This window comes from Lissotriton vulgaris, chromosome 12, assembly GCF_964263255.1.
Source record: "Lissotriton vulgaris chromosome 12, aLisVul1.2, whole genome shotgun sequence".
Lineage (NCBI taxonomy): Eukaryota > Metazoa > Chordata > Amphibia > Caudata > Salamandridae > Lissotriton > Lissotriton vulgaris.
In genome coordinates, this window is record NC_141700.1 from 794023191 (window position 1) to 794037900 (window position 14710).

The window sequence follows — 14710 nt, forward strand, 5'->3', positions numbered from 1 at the left end:
CACCTGAGGCAGGCAGGCTCCAAATGGCTGCCAGGTGCCCCCACACTTCAAGATGGCGGAGTGTGGTCGGTCGGGCACAGTCACGGCGGCCCCAGCGGCTCTCGCGCCGTGCCCCATAAAAGGTCGTTGGCGATGCTACGCTGCGATTGGTCCGCTGGCGATGACGTCCTGTACACCCCCTCCGCATAAACCATAGGACGAGAAGGACCGCAGAAGACAGAGACTACATTACCCAGCATGCCTTCGGGCAGATGGGTACACCTGTTCTGGCACACGCCCATCTCAGTTCACATAACACATTAAAGCAAAGACGTCTTGCCTGACCATCCCCGTGGCTGTCCCCCTGCTCCAAACATCGCTCGCGCAGCGGGATTGTGAATTAAGCAACGATCCAGAGTTAAACAAACATCAAATCCCGACATGCAGCTCGATTGACGTCATCTCAGGATGCTGAGGGACTCCGGCTGCGGGCAGAGGTTTCAGAGGAGACTACCAAACCCAGTTTGACCTGCGGGGTATCTTGTGCCACTTCCGGTTGAGAGGAGGCGGGAGCGTCGGGCTGCGCGCAGCGGCGGAGGAGCCCTGCAGCTGTCAGTCAGCCCCGGACAGCCCGCGCGCCGCGCCGCGCCGCTCGCACCGCTGGCTGCAGGCGCTCGCGAGCATCAGGAGGCCCCCCCGGCAGCCGGACAGAGCAGCCCCCCCGGCACACGGACAGGCGGAGCCCACAGGGAGATGTGATGTGGATCCAAGACTGGGTGAGACACGGGGAGGGCCCCCCAGCCAGTGTTGACGGGTGATGTCAAGGGGGGGGGGGGGGTATGGGGGTTATTCCAAGGGGCCGGTGTGACACATGATGGCCGTTGGGGGGGGGGGGATCCAAAGAGGATCCATGCGAGAGCTGGGTGGCAGGGAGGGAGGTGGCATCTATGGCAGGAGGGCGGGGGTGGAAGGTTAGGGGGAGGCTGGGACAGGGATGTAAGAGAGAGGGATGAACAAATAGGATTTTTGGGGGGGGGGGGGGGTATGGGGGTTATTCCAAGGGGCCGGTGTGACACATGATGGCCGTTGGGGGGGGGGGGGATCCAAAGAGGATCCATGCGAGAGCTGGGTGGCAGGGAGGGAGGTGGCATCTATGGCAGGAGGGCGGGGGTGGAAGGTTAGGGGGAGGCTGGGACAGGGATGTAAGAGAGAGGGATGAACAAATAGGATTTTATTTTATATATCATTTTTTTTATATTTGCAGACAGTTGGGACCCCCTCATTTGAAAGAATTTATTGAACATATATATTATGTATGCCCAGTATCCTGCATGAGCGGGGTGCAGTTGTGAGGTGTGATGTTTAATCAGACAGGAATAAGAACTCTCACTGCAACAACGGGACCCTTTTGTTTTAAGACAAATATGTAGTATCCGTGGGCCCCATACTTTGTGTCTGAGTTGGTGTCTGGAATCCTGAGAGTGAATGAGGAGTGTGTGTGAACGAGGAGTGTGTGTGAACGAGGAGTGTGTGTGAACGAGGAGTGTGTGTGAACGAGGAGTGTGTGTGAACGAGGAGTGTGTGTGAACGAGGAGTGTGTGTGAACGAGGAGTGTGTGTGAACGAGGAGTGTGTGTGAACGAGGAGTGTGTGTGAACGAGGAGTGTGTGTGAACGAGGAGTGTGTGTGAACGAGGAGTGTGTGTGAACGAGGAGTGTGTGTGAACGAGGAGTGTGTGTGAACGAGGAGTGTGTGTGTGAACGAGGAGTGTGTGTGTGAACGAGGGGTGTGTGTGTGAACGAGGGGTGTGTGTGTGAACGAGGGGTGTGTGTGAATGAGGGTGTGTGTGTGTGTGATTGAGGGTGTGTGTGTGTGTGATTGAGGGTGTGTGTGTGATTGAGGGTGTGTGTGTGATTGAGGGTGTGTGTGTGTGTGTGAATGAGGGTGTATGTGTGAATGAGGGTGTGTGTGTGTGAATGAGGGTGTGTGTGTGAATGAGGGTGTGTGTGTGAATGAGGGTGTGTGTGTGAATGAGGGTGTGTGTGAATGAGTGCGTGTGTGTGAATGAGGGGTGTGTGTGAATGAGTGTGTGTGTGTGAATGAGGGTGTGTGTGTGAATGAGGGTGTGTGTGTGAACGAGGGGTGTGTGTGTGAACGAGGGGTGTGTGTGTGAACGAGGGTGTGTGTGTGAACGAGGGTGTGTGTGTGAACGAGGGTGTGTGTGTGAACGAGGGTGTGTGTGTGAACGAGGGTGTGTGTGTGAACGAGGGTGTGTGTGTGAACGAGGGTGTGTGTGTGAACGAGGGTGTGTGTGTGAACGAGGGTGTGTGTGTGAACGAGGGTGTGTGTGTGAACGAGGGTGTGTGTGTGAACGAGGGTGTGTGTGTGAACGAGGGTGTGTGTGTGAATGAGGGTGTGTGTGTGAATGAGGGTGTGTGTGTGAATGAGGGTGTGTGTGTGAATGAGGGTGTGTGTGTGAATGAGGGTGTGTGTGTGAATGAGGGTGTGTGTGAATGAGTGCGTGTGTGTGAATGAGTGCGTGTGTGTGAATGAGTGCGTGTGTGTGAATGAGTGCGTGTGTGTGATTGAGGGTGTGTGTGTGTGTGATTGAGGGTGTGTGTGTGTGTGATTGAGGGTGTGTGTGTGTGTGATTGAGGGTGTGTGTGTGAATGAGGGAGGGTGTGTGTGTGAATGAGGGAGGGTGTGTGTGTGAATGAGGGTGTGTGTGTGTGTGAATGAGGGTGTGTGTGTGAATGAGGGTGTGTGTGTGTGAATGAGGGTGTGTGTGTGAATGAGGGTGTGTGTGTGATTGAGGGTGTGTGTGTGTGTGTGAATGAGGGTGTGTGTGTGTGTGTGAATGAGGGTGTGTGTGTGTGTGTGAATGAGGGTGTGTGTGTGTGTGTGAATGAGGGTGTGTGTGTGAATGAGGGTGTGTGTGTGAATGAGGGTGTGTGTGTGAATGAGGGTATGTGTGTGTGAATGAGGGTATGTGTGTGTGTGAATGAGGGTATGTGTGTGTGTGAATGAGGGTATGTGTGTGTGAATGAGGGGTGTGTGTGTGTGTGAATGAGGAGTGTGCGCGAGAATGAAGGGTGTACTAGCGGCTCCAGACTCTTGTGTTAACTCCAACATTTTGCTAAGGCCCTCATGAAAATGCAGCTGTTCCATGGTCGCCGACTCGCCGGTGGGTGACTGTCTAGCAAGCGAGGAGACCTGTCATAAGAAAGAAGAGAGCCTTGGACCATGGGGAACTAGTTTATGCCCAGCCTTTCTCACAACCACTAGCAAGTGGGGTCACCTCAGGCTGCCGGGCAGGAGGAGTCCAGTGAGGGGGGAGAGAGGGCTGCGGGGAGGTACACACCGAGGTGATGAGTACTGTTATGGAGACAGTTTTATAAGAACGATGCTGTAGTAACAGCGGGAAGAGGCAGTAATTACCCTTTACTGTAAGCTTAACTCTGGAATGACTCATGAAGATTAAACAGTGACTTAAGTAGAATGGCTGGTGACTGCGCAATATGATTCGTCATTTAAGGTGACTGTGGCAAAGGATACTCCATCCCTTTGGAGGGATGGGGCCCTGCTGGTGTTCATGGTTTGCGATGGTTGCACATTACTTCTTTTGAATCCAAGTATCACATGTGCTGGGTCCATGTGTCTCTAACAAACAGGTCCCTGATCTGCCAGGGGCACAAGCTCTGTCTGCTGGAGGGACTTGGCCCATGTGACGAACTAGAATCCTAGTGAGCACATGAGGCCTGAGTGAGTTTGCAGAGCACAGCGTGTGGTCTCAAGTGCAGGCTAAAGGTATTCCACATATTTTATGGTGCCCAATGCAGAGTGACCAGAGGAGATGACGCAGTCCCTGCCAGCCCCACGGTCAAAGCGGAGGACAGAAGTAGAGTGACAGTATGCAGCGACAGGTAAATGGGACTTTCCTGTCTGGTGCCAGTCAGATGGTGTTGGAAGAAGAGTGTGTGGTGTTTGGGGGGCATAGCAACGCAACTTGCATGCAAGAGAACCGCACTTTTGTCTCGGATTCAGATCTAGGTGCCAGCCTGTGGGCGCTGGTTATGTCAACTTGAACACCATGAAGGAGAGTAGGAAACTGGTGTATGATTAGAAAGGTCTTGAGAAATTGAAGAAAGATCCCCAGGACATCCTGGTTCATTTAGAACAAACAAAACTTTCTCCAAAGATATTGACGATTGACATGAGACTGTGTTCGAGGAAATAATGTGTCCTGAAGCAGTGGAAACAAATTTGCTGGCATTTGTTCCTAAGCAATGTTAAAATATGACATTAATTTAATTAGTTAGCGGTGTTACTTGGCATTCACGAAGTTCATATTGTTCTATGTGCTTTTGTTTAGAAATGTGGCTTGTTTCCTAACTGTGCAGTTCATTAAGTTCTTGCGCACTGACACGTGCCTTATAGTAAAGCTGTGTTGGGTTAGTATGTTTTTTGTGTAAGTTGGCTCCTGTTTCGGAGTTGTAGTTTATACTAATGTTTGTGGGGTGCTGAATGCTCATGCAAGACAGGTTGGAAATTTAAAATTGTCCACTTATAAAGTGTGATAATTTTACTTGTCTCTGTGTGAGGTCTGCTTAGCAATTTGGCCAAGGGAGTGCTGTGCCTATCTGTGTGGTGTTGATTAGATATGTGCTGGGGGTCCATGTCCAAATGTCACTAGTGTGGGGAAGAGTAGTACCCCATTGCAAAAGATTTAAATGTAGTGTACTTGGTGTGTGTGTTGGTGCGAAGTATAAGTACTCTTTTGGGGGAGTGCTCCATAGTGTGCTAGTTGGGAAAGAGTGGCACCTTGTTGTGAGAAGGTACATGGGGGAGTACTCTGGTGTGCTAAATTTGGGAAGAGTAGTATTCTGTGAGAAGTTGCATGGAGGAGAACTGCATGGGTGTGATGTCGGAGGAGAGAAGTACCATGCCGCAAGTGGTTGCAAGGTCAATTACACCATGCAAAATGTAGTTAACTGTAAAATCATGTGTGTTGTGGGTGAAAGACACGCGTTTCGCCTGAGTGACCTCTGGAATCGGTCTTCTTTCTGTACAAATGGGTAGAGTCAATCATGGATGTAGGTCTAGTGTGTTGTAGAAGAGTACTTCTTTACCTGCTTACATGGCCTGATGTCAATGATTGTATTGCCGACTGCTCTGGTGTTTGACTGTTGTGTTGTCTGTAGTTTTCCAGTGTGCGTCTATGGGAGGTTATCATCATCATTGTGTTCGGAAGACGTTCCTATCTTTTCTGGTTCAGTTTCCAGAGGGCATGGTAATAGGTGCAGTTTTAGTGCTTTTTTCCATCTTGCACAAAATTATATTGATTTAGCCAGCTAGTATGACTGCGCGTGGGGCATGCAGGAGAGCAGTGCTGCACTTTTGTGTGTGTGTGTTGACTTGTGGGGGTGTATGTATTGCTTGTGGTAGATGGAGACGGTGTGAGAGTTTGTTCTGCTGTGCAGTTTACTAGACTGGGGTAGATGTCTGGGGAGATTGTGTATGATTGTAGTTGTGTTGGAGCAGGATCAAGGGAAATTTCAGTTAAGATGATATATGGCTAAACTGTACTTTTGTGGTTTGATTGTGCCTTAAATGTGTAGACTTAGGGGTGACCAGGAAGCTCTTTAATGAAGTAAGCCTGTGGGCTCCGCACCCTGGCCGTTGCTTGACTATATGTTCTGCATGCATATATGTTGTGAGGTGTCATTGTGAGCCTGCAGACATTCTGGTGGTAGCGCCTCATGTTCCGAGGGGGTTGCAAGACTTGCGCGTCTTGGATTCTTGTGTAGTGGTAGTCTAGTTTCTGTGTTTCTTTGAACTGAGATGTGGGGAGCCGTATGCTTTGGCCCGTTGCAGAGTATCTGTAACTGCTGTTGTCTTTGTGCATCTGTATAGGCACTAGAGTTTAGCAGGTTATTTTTGGGTGAATGTATAAGGTAAACATGTGGAGACTGAGTGATTATGAATGACTGTCCCTGTAATTTATGTTTTGTGTGTATTATGTATGTGTGGGTGTATGTGTATATATAGTGTTCAGTATCTCTGTATGTCTAAGTTGGTGGCTCGAATGATGAGTGAATGATGTAATACAATGTTACTTTGTGGTGTTGAGTGGAAGCTAGGATAGAGTTACAGATGGGGAGAGGATGGAGTTCTGACATAATCTTCCTGCTGCTGTTGTAAATTAAGGGCTAACACAGAATAAATAATTTACCTCCTACCTGAGTGGCTCCAGATTCTTGAATGAAGACTTTGTCCTCAAACTTCAACAGACAATAAGTTGAGTTGTAAGATTGTTTAAAGGTGTCTGGAAAGGAACTGGTAAAAGTAAGAAAGTGGATCAGTTGAGGATAGCGTGTGTGCCACGCTATTTAGGGGTATTTTTAAGCAGAGGTGAGTGAATATTGGAAGAGACAAAGGCAGTATCAGGCAGAGTGAAGGTATGTGGTGGAGGGCGGAAATTAAGAGTTAGGGCTTCTTGTAGACAAGGAAGGAACATGAGTGGACATGGTATGAGGCCTAATTTGGGGTCTTGGTTTATTCATAGAGAGTGCTGATTATGGAGAAATGATGGTTGTATGGAAGTGAATCTCTAGACAAGCTGTGTGCGACGGAGGGGGTCACTAGCGGAGCTATAGGATAAAGAGTTAGGCTAGGTATCTGGTAGGGATCACGTGCATGTGGTGGAAAGACAGTAACTAAAGAGTAGGATTGTATGGTTATTTAAATAGTTATTTTAGAGGGCTAGGTGTGGAATTAGGGGCCTCTGCATTAATATGGGGCAGAGGTGCTAATCTAGCCAGGGAATGGGACTCTGGGATGAATGTAAGAAATATTGAGGGATAAGTAGAACGTAAAAATGCGTCTGCTGCACGAAAGGATTCTATGCAGGGCAATTGAAGTTAAGATGGAGGAATAGGAAACATTTGACAAAATGATCAAATATTGTGGAATTCAGAGAAAATAGAAGAGTATGATGAAGGTTGGGTATACATGCAGGCGTCTTTTGAGAGGTTGTACTATTCCAAGGTTTGAAGATTACCATTTTACAGAGATCGGTAAATGGGGGTGCGGCTGAATTGGTATTTACAAGTGATGTCGGGAATAGAGTAATGCAGTACAGTTAGATATGTCCAAGGGGATAAACATTTGGGAGCTCTGAGTGATTGGAATGTTAAATGGCAGCAAGAAAGTAAGAACTGTGCTTCGTGGGTAATACATTGTGAATAGGATTTTGGCTTGTATGCATCTCAATTAATTGGGTAAAGATCTGTTTGCTAAATGCTGAAGCAGTAAAACATGCAGCTTGGCATGCTGTGTTTGGCAACTAGAACACAGTTATCCCAGTCATATGTTAGCATGCTAAATGTTTTCAGAAAATATGGTGAGAGGTTGCAGACTTTTACAATGATTGACAAATGTAGCATTTCGTTCATAGCCCCCACTCCTATTTCAGTATATGGCTGTTACTACTCCCATGTGCTTATTGGTGCTTTGGTCACATCCGCTGTCATTATTGGGGCTGTAGCTCACATTATCATGAATGCCTGATTGGGTGGCAGAAGTTTCCAGTAGGAGGTGATTGCAGGCTAAATTCTGCTATCCTGGGATTGGACAAACTCTCCTTGAGGAGTATGACACTTTAACAAACACAAGTCGGGTTAAGATGCTCTCTGAGCCATTTGTGCCAATATGTCTTTCATGGTGCTGTTCAATTTGTTTAAAGATGAGATATGGCAGGGTTGGTGTTCGTCTTCATAGTGATTTTGAGGTGTCGTAGACCGTGGCAGAGATTGAGTGTTGAAGTTTTCACAAAGCCTTCGCGAGGGTGTTATAGACAGTGACTGTTTCTTGGTGTGATGCATAGAAGCAGTTTGCAAAGTTGAGTTCTTAAACTGTCCCGATGCTGCAAGCTTGTTGAGTTTTTGTTTTGGGAATGAACTAGACATCCTTGCCTCTGTGGATGGTCTGCGGATACGAACTCTGAATTATGCATCTTGGATTCTGGGCGTGGGCCCGAGATCTGACTGCTCTGGGTGGAGGAAGTCTCCTTGGATTCCGCCCACTGCAGCCCTGGTCACTGTGAAAACACTTCTGTATATAGGTTGCTGCCCTGCTATCTGGAGCATCTGACTACTATAGATAGGGCTGATTTGCAATGTGATCTAATTTGTCACCCATAGATCCTGTTTTTCAAATCGCTGTGTGTGTACCTTGGATCATGTGGAAGACGCACAGATCTTCCTCTTGGACTGTCTGCTAAATTCTATTTAGAGGCTCAGAGAAGCATCAGCAGCCTGCGAGTCACATGCATGCGTAGGCCATTGCGTCATAGCTGCAGTCTGAAGACTGACACAGCGACTGAGGCACTTCCTCATCTCAGACATCCATGTGGAGCAGGAACTTTGGTGGCTATGCACGCTTCAGTGGTGCTTCAGTGGTGCTTCGGTATCGACCAGATGACCGACCCAGACCGTTTCAATGCTGCCGCTCTCATTCCCACTTGCCTTATGTGTTTCATTGCCTTGTCCATAAAACCACATCATATCGGGATGTACTTTACCATATAACTGACCTCAGTGCAGTTGTCGTCAGATACTTCAATTTAGTCCCACTTTCTGTTTTAGTGAAATCCCTCTCGCTTCCACATTCCTGGCTACATGTGTTTCAGTGGCATGTTCTTAAAACCACATTTTGTCCATAGTCTTTACCTCCTAACTGAGCTTATGCAATCCAATGCAGGCCCCATCATGTACTTGAATGCAGTTCCAATCACTCGCGCGTTGCTGGCCTTCGCACACTAGAGTCTCATCCTTCTCCTTTCAGTCTTGATACTTCAGCGGTGTCCTATTCCCACGTTGATGGCCGCCTACATTTGATGAAGTCTAAAGTCTCAGGCCCGTTTGCTGTGTTCTTATAATGGCATTTAATCTGTATGTTCTTTACCACATATATGCCCTCATGCACTTTTAATTGGAGTCTCCATCATTCTAGCGTCACTGGCCTTTACACTTCAGCGCAATCTCCTTATAACGACATCACCTTATTGTATTCTTAGCCATTTCACTGGCCTTGAGTGCTTCCATGTAACCTCCATCATACATTTCAGTGGGGTCTAACTCATTTATGTATCTTGCAGTCTCACTCCTTCACATGACTTGCCTCATACAAGTTCAAGTTTATTTGATTTAGTTCTCAACTGAGAACAACAAATATTTAACGATTTAAATTACACATTAGTAATAAAATTGTCATTCTAATACAAATTTAAAAATGATTTAAAAAATGTATACATATGAATACACACGAATTCATTAGGTGAAGTCTTGCAGAGAGAAATCAAGTTCTGAACAGTTAATTTTGCAATTTGTTCCGATTGTTTTTAAAAATCTATTTCTAGCATCTACGACAGTCCCGTTTGGGCAAACAAATAATACATGTTCTAAGTCTTGCACCCCTCCTTTACAGAGATTAGACCCTTTTTCTTTTGGATACCACTTAAAAGTAAATGCTTTCAGGGACAGTATCCCGAGACGGAGTAATATAATACTTTGCCTGACTCCGTGATTTAAGTTAAAAAAAGATATACTGTTGGGTTTTCTTAAATACAATTGTTTCCGCGAATTGTTTATACATTGACAGTTCGGAGCAATGTTGGATATCAAGATCCATGCTTAACCTTGGTGTTATATGTTTTAAAAAAAGATTCAGACGTGCTGGTGTCCAAGATTTCAACATTTCATACATATGAGTCCCACTCATCCATATTTTTATGGCCTCATGTTTAGGGGAGTGTCACTCATTCCTGCATCCCTGACCTCATTCTGCAGTGGAGTCTCTTAATCCTACGTTCCTAGCCACATGCTTCATCAGAGTGTCACTCATTCATGCCACTTGATTCTTACACTTGGGTGGCATGTCACTCAAACCCATGTTCCTAGGCTCATGCTTCACCAGTGTCACTCATTCATGCCACTTGATTCTTACACTTGGGTGGCATGTCACTCAATCCCATGTTCCTAGGCTCATGCTTCACCAGTGTCACTCATTCATGCCACTTGATTCTTACACTTGGGTGGCATGTCACTCAATCCCATGTTCCTAGGCTCATGCTTCACCAGTGTCACTCATTCATGCCACTTGATTCTTACACTTGGGTGGCATGTCACTCAATCCCATGTTCCTAGGCTCATGCTTCACCAGTGTCACTCATTCATGCCACTTGATTCTTACACTTTGGTGGCATGTCACTCAATCCCATGTTCCTAGCCTCATGCTTCACCAGAGTTGCACTTGTTCAAGCGTCCTTGGCTGTGTATTTTAGGGGAGTCATACTCATCGAAGGTACCTGCCCTCATACTTCAGCTGAGTCTCACTCAGCCCTGTGTCCCTGTCCTAATACTGCTGAGTGCCACTTGTTACTGTGTCCGTAGCCTCATATTTTAGTGGAGGCTCTTAATCCTGCTTCCCTGGCTTTCTACGTCAGTGAAGTCCCACTTGTTTGAGCATCCTTGACCTCGTACTTAAGTGGTGTCCCACTCATTCAAGCGTACCTGCGTTCCCTACCATAACTGCATTTCGCGCTATGTACCTTTTTATCTCTTTATGTAGGGGATTTCTGCTCAAAATACCAGCTTGTTCTGGACCAGTAAATCAAATAACCTTTCTGCTTCCCCTGATTTAGTGTCTCCACTGGAAGCAACAATGATGCGTCCAGCCCTCTAATCACCTTCTCAGATTCTGTAGTATTTCGCTTCTAGATCTTAAATGGATCCAGAGCCACAGATCTTAAAGGAGAGGTCCCACAAAAACTTCTGTCTATCCCAGAACAGACACTGGGGATGCACACGCTCAGTATTAAAGTCCCGCAGGAAATTAAACCGGCAGCACGTGCAAAGGCATGCGCTGATTTCCTCATGGTCTACAAAGCTTGGGATATGTGAACAAGCAGGAGACAACCACATTGCACTGTCAGCTCTGTCATGCTACTTGTACCAGTGCCATTTTCATCCCACCCAATGGTGCACATATACAATACATTTTGTAGATCACAGTGAAGGTTCGAAAGATTTCCATGCCTGCTGCTCAGCCAAAGCATAGCCCGCCCCCGTAAAGCGCTTGTATGTAAGGTGGAGGGGTTCACTTTTCTGAGCCTCCCGGAGCGGATGATGAGGGCTATGTGTTAATAGTTGGCTTCTCTATGCAGGGGGTCACTGTGTTGGTTTGAATTGTTGCCACTCTTGTAAGGAGGGTTCACAAATATAATTGAAGTACAAGTTTTTTGATGGGAGTAGATTGGAACAGCTCTTGGTGCGTGTATGTAGTCCTTGCCCTGGTGGGTGTGTTGGTGGATAGGTGTGTGGCAAGATCCATCCTGTTGGGGTTTGAGCCTACTTTTGTGAGTGTGTGCAAGTAGTTCAGTCCTGGTGGGAGTGCGCAGGTAGGAGCCCTATAGGTGCAGGTACTCAGCCTTACCCACTTGGTGTCGCCACATGCTCTTGTCCTGTAAGCAGGTGCACTTAACCTGTGTGCGGGTTGAAGCCAGTTTCAAGTTTAGCTGTGTGTTTATAAGTTTTTTTTTAATGGATATGTGTGGGTATAGGAGCTCCTATTGTATGGGTGGGTAGGAACTGTCATTAAGAAAGTGCGTGTTGGGTACAAGACTACATCTGACTTGAGTGTTCGCACAAGCTCTTTTCTGGGATGTACGTGGGTTGAAGTGTCCCTTGTCGGATGTGTATGGGAGTGTGATACAACAGCTAATGTGCGCCCCCACGTATGTGTAAGCTCTTATCTGGTGAGCTTTGCTTCTAAACCCTCTAGCTGGGTGTTTTAAGTTAGTACATGTCCTCAACCGTACAGTAGGGCAAAGGATGCGTATGACCTTGCGGCGTGTGTCCCCACTCATTGGCGGATTTGAACCCGTGAAGTTGATGCTGTTTATGTTCTTTATTCCATACTTGGAGCAGCTATTGTTGGGATGCCTTTGAAATCTGAGGGAGTCCAAAGGAACAGCATTTGTTGCCCTGCTTTTTTACTCCTTCATGGGGTCCCTTTAAGTTGACATTTGTCCCTTTCTCTCCTCATCCGTGGTATGTGCTTTATTTTAATTATTTCTGATTTAATGCAAAGTAACACCAAATCCCAGTCGCGTCACTTGGCCTTGTTTACAATCTTCGCTGGCCGAGCAGATTAGGATAATAAATAACAAAGTAACTGTTGTTTATTGTAGCCCTTGTTTGTTTCATCTGTGTGGCGGCTCTGTGATCCTGGTGTGAAAGCGGGCCTTGCAAGAAAGTTTCGTTAAGAGGGTCAGCTGAGGAGCAGAGAGCTCATGGTCCCTTGCGCAAGCTTCTCCCGACAGCTATGGCAGCATGGCCTAGGGTGGATTAATGGGCTTCCTGAACCCAAGTGGGACGACGACTTCCCTTTGGATCCTAGATGGACAATAAGAAATGGGGAAGGTTTATCACCTCAGAACCAAGTCGTCTTCATTGGTCCTCTTTTTCCTTTTTCGAGCCTGGGTGCGAGTGGGTCCGCTTCTATCCTGGCTGTTAGCTTTAGCATGGGCTATAAGCAACATCAGTAGTTCAGCCAGGTCCCTGCGCAGCGAAGAGTGAGTTATCACACTTCTATATTTTTCTAATTCTTAATATGTGCTACACCCCAGGCACAGGTTTTTGACCACATCAGTGGTTTGCTGATATTCCCTTGGAAAGAAGCAGCCCAGAACAACTCTACTGGTCTACATATTGACTGTCAAGCAGTAGGGCGAGTAATATCTGATGCCTGGCACCTTGACTTCTAATGTCCTTACGTTTCTATCTATTCATCGCGTTGTGTGAGCTTGTCTCAATTACACGTTTTTTTGTGTGAAAGTTTTATTAAACATGTTACACAGCCTTAATGGCTATGAATCTGTTTTTGCAGCAAGGATGTGGGGGAGGTGCAGCGTGTAATACTGGATCTGTTATGTGCCAGTTGCATGACCATGTGCCTTATTGGTGCATGGACCACCCGAGTGGCTGTAACAATGCTATCTGTAACGTTGCTACTGCCATATTTTAGGGCATTATTGAATAACATTCATAAATGTTTTCTCAGCGAGCACTATAATGTTTATCCAGTACAATTTTTTACTATTTAATGTCCTGTTAATCAGTCCCCCACCACACTGTTTCAATCAATCAATCGGGGGTTTGCGAAGCGCACTACTCACCCGTGAGGATCTCAAGGCGCTAGGGGGAGGGGGGAGGGGAAGGGGAAGGGGAAGGGAGGGTTGAGCAGCTCCATCCCATCCGAAAAGCCAGGTCTTGAGGCTCTTCCTGAATACTTGCAGTGTGGGGTTCGTTTGAAGCTGAGGGAGAGTTCGTTCCAGGTCTTGGCGGCGATGTAGGAGAAGGCTCTTCTACCCGTTCTGGCTCTGCAGATGCGAGGGATGTCGGCCAGGGCAAGGTCGGCACAGTGGAGGCTTCTCTTGATTCTGTAGACAGAGATTTTTTCATTGAGGTATTGGGGTCCGGTGTTGTGGAGGGATTTGTAGGAGGAGTGAACAGCTTGAAACTGTCTCTATTTTCCAGGGGGAGCCAGTGAAGGTCTTGTAGGTGCTGGGTGATGTGGTCCTGCCGTGGGATGCCGAGAATGAGTCTGGCTGCGGTGTTCTGGATGGTCTGGAGTTTGAGGAGTAGAGATTTGTTGATTCCGCCATAGAGCCGGTTTCCATAGTCGTGATCAATTTGAGGTTTGAAAGTGCTGCACCTGAACTGTAGCAACTTCTAAGTAGTGTTTTTGCTTGAAATAGGCAGAGGTGCCCACCGTGTTCAAAGCCTCTCCATCAACAGCCTTTTCTAGTGCCACTCTGCTCCTTGTACCATATAGCGCCTCCCTCTGGGGCAGAAATTGACTGTCGGTTGGGATTTCTCTAATGTTCTGTCATCATGGCAGCTATTCTGGCATATCACTTAAGTATGATCTGGTTTGCGTTTAAGCAATAACGGGTAGATTTTGATTGGTTCTGTTTAAAGGTGGAGCTAGAGAGCCTTTATGAAGGTAGATTGGAAGGGACCCAAAACTGTCTGTTATGCTGTCACGGTACTTAAAATTCTGTCAATCCCAAAAGATTTTCCTCAATGTTTTGAATTCTGGATTTCTCCACATAAAACGATACAATATAAGTCACTGATGGCTAGATCCAGTCCCAGCCAGCTGGCACTCCCCATCACAAGATGATGGTGGGTCCTTAGAAAGGCTTCTAACAATGAACAGGCGGGGACTGGAAACGCCCCCTTCAACGATTAGGTTAATCTTCAGCTCAAAGTTCCTGTTTTCTGCACTGTTAAGCTATGCTTATATTGTATAGATTTATCTTGACAACTCAGCTGCCACCTGACCTCATGTGCTCCCTAGAAAAAAAGCTTTATGAAGCAATATTGAAAGCGACTTCCTGTTAATCACCCTCCCTACGAACGCTTGGTTGAAGAGTTTGCCTCCACTGAGAGAGTGCCTGCTTTGCCATTTGTGAAAGATTATGCTCATCACACTAAGCCTGAATTGGTTCTTGGTACAGGCCTGATTAACGTATTGGCAAAAGGTATCTCCAATGCCCTAGGCCTGGGTTCTACTTCCTGTGAGTAGTAGTGTTTTTCCTGATCATGTGTGCACATCCTCCTTAAAACGAGTCAGGATTGTGTACCTGCAGCCACATTATTGAAACA

The 14710-nt window shown here is 46.8% G+C and overlaps 1 protein-coding gene across 1 annotated transcript in view; it reads left to right on the forward strand.

Moving 5' to 3' along the window:
• Positions 1-321: 321 nt before the first annotated feature.
• LOC147678739 (polyamine-transporting ATPase 13A3-like) overlaps positions 322-14710 on the forward strand; it is a 250836-nt gene continuing 236447 nt past the window's right edge. Inside the window, exon 1 of the mRNA XM_086946198.1 lies at positions 322-755. The gene's annotated coding sequence lies outside the window, so the exon portion shown is untranslated. The remainder of the gene's footprint in view (positions 756-14710) is intronic.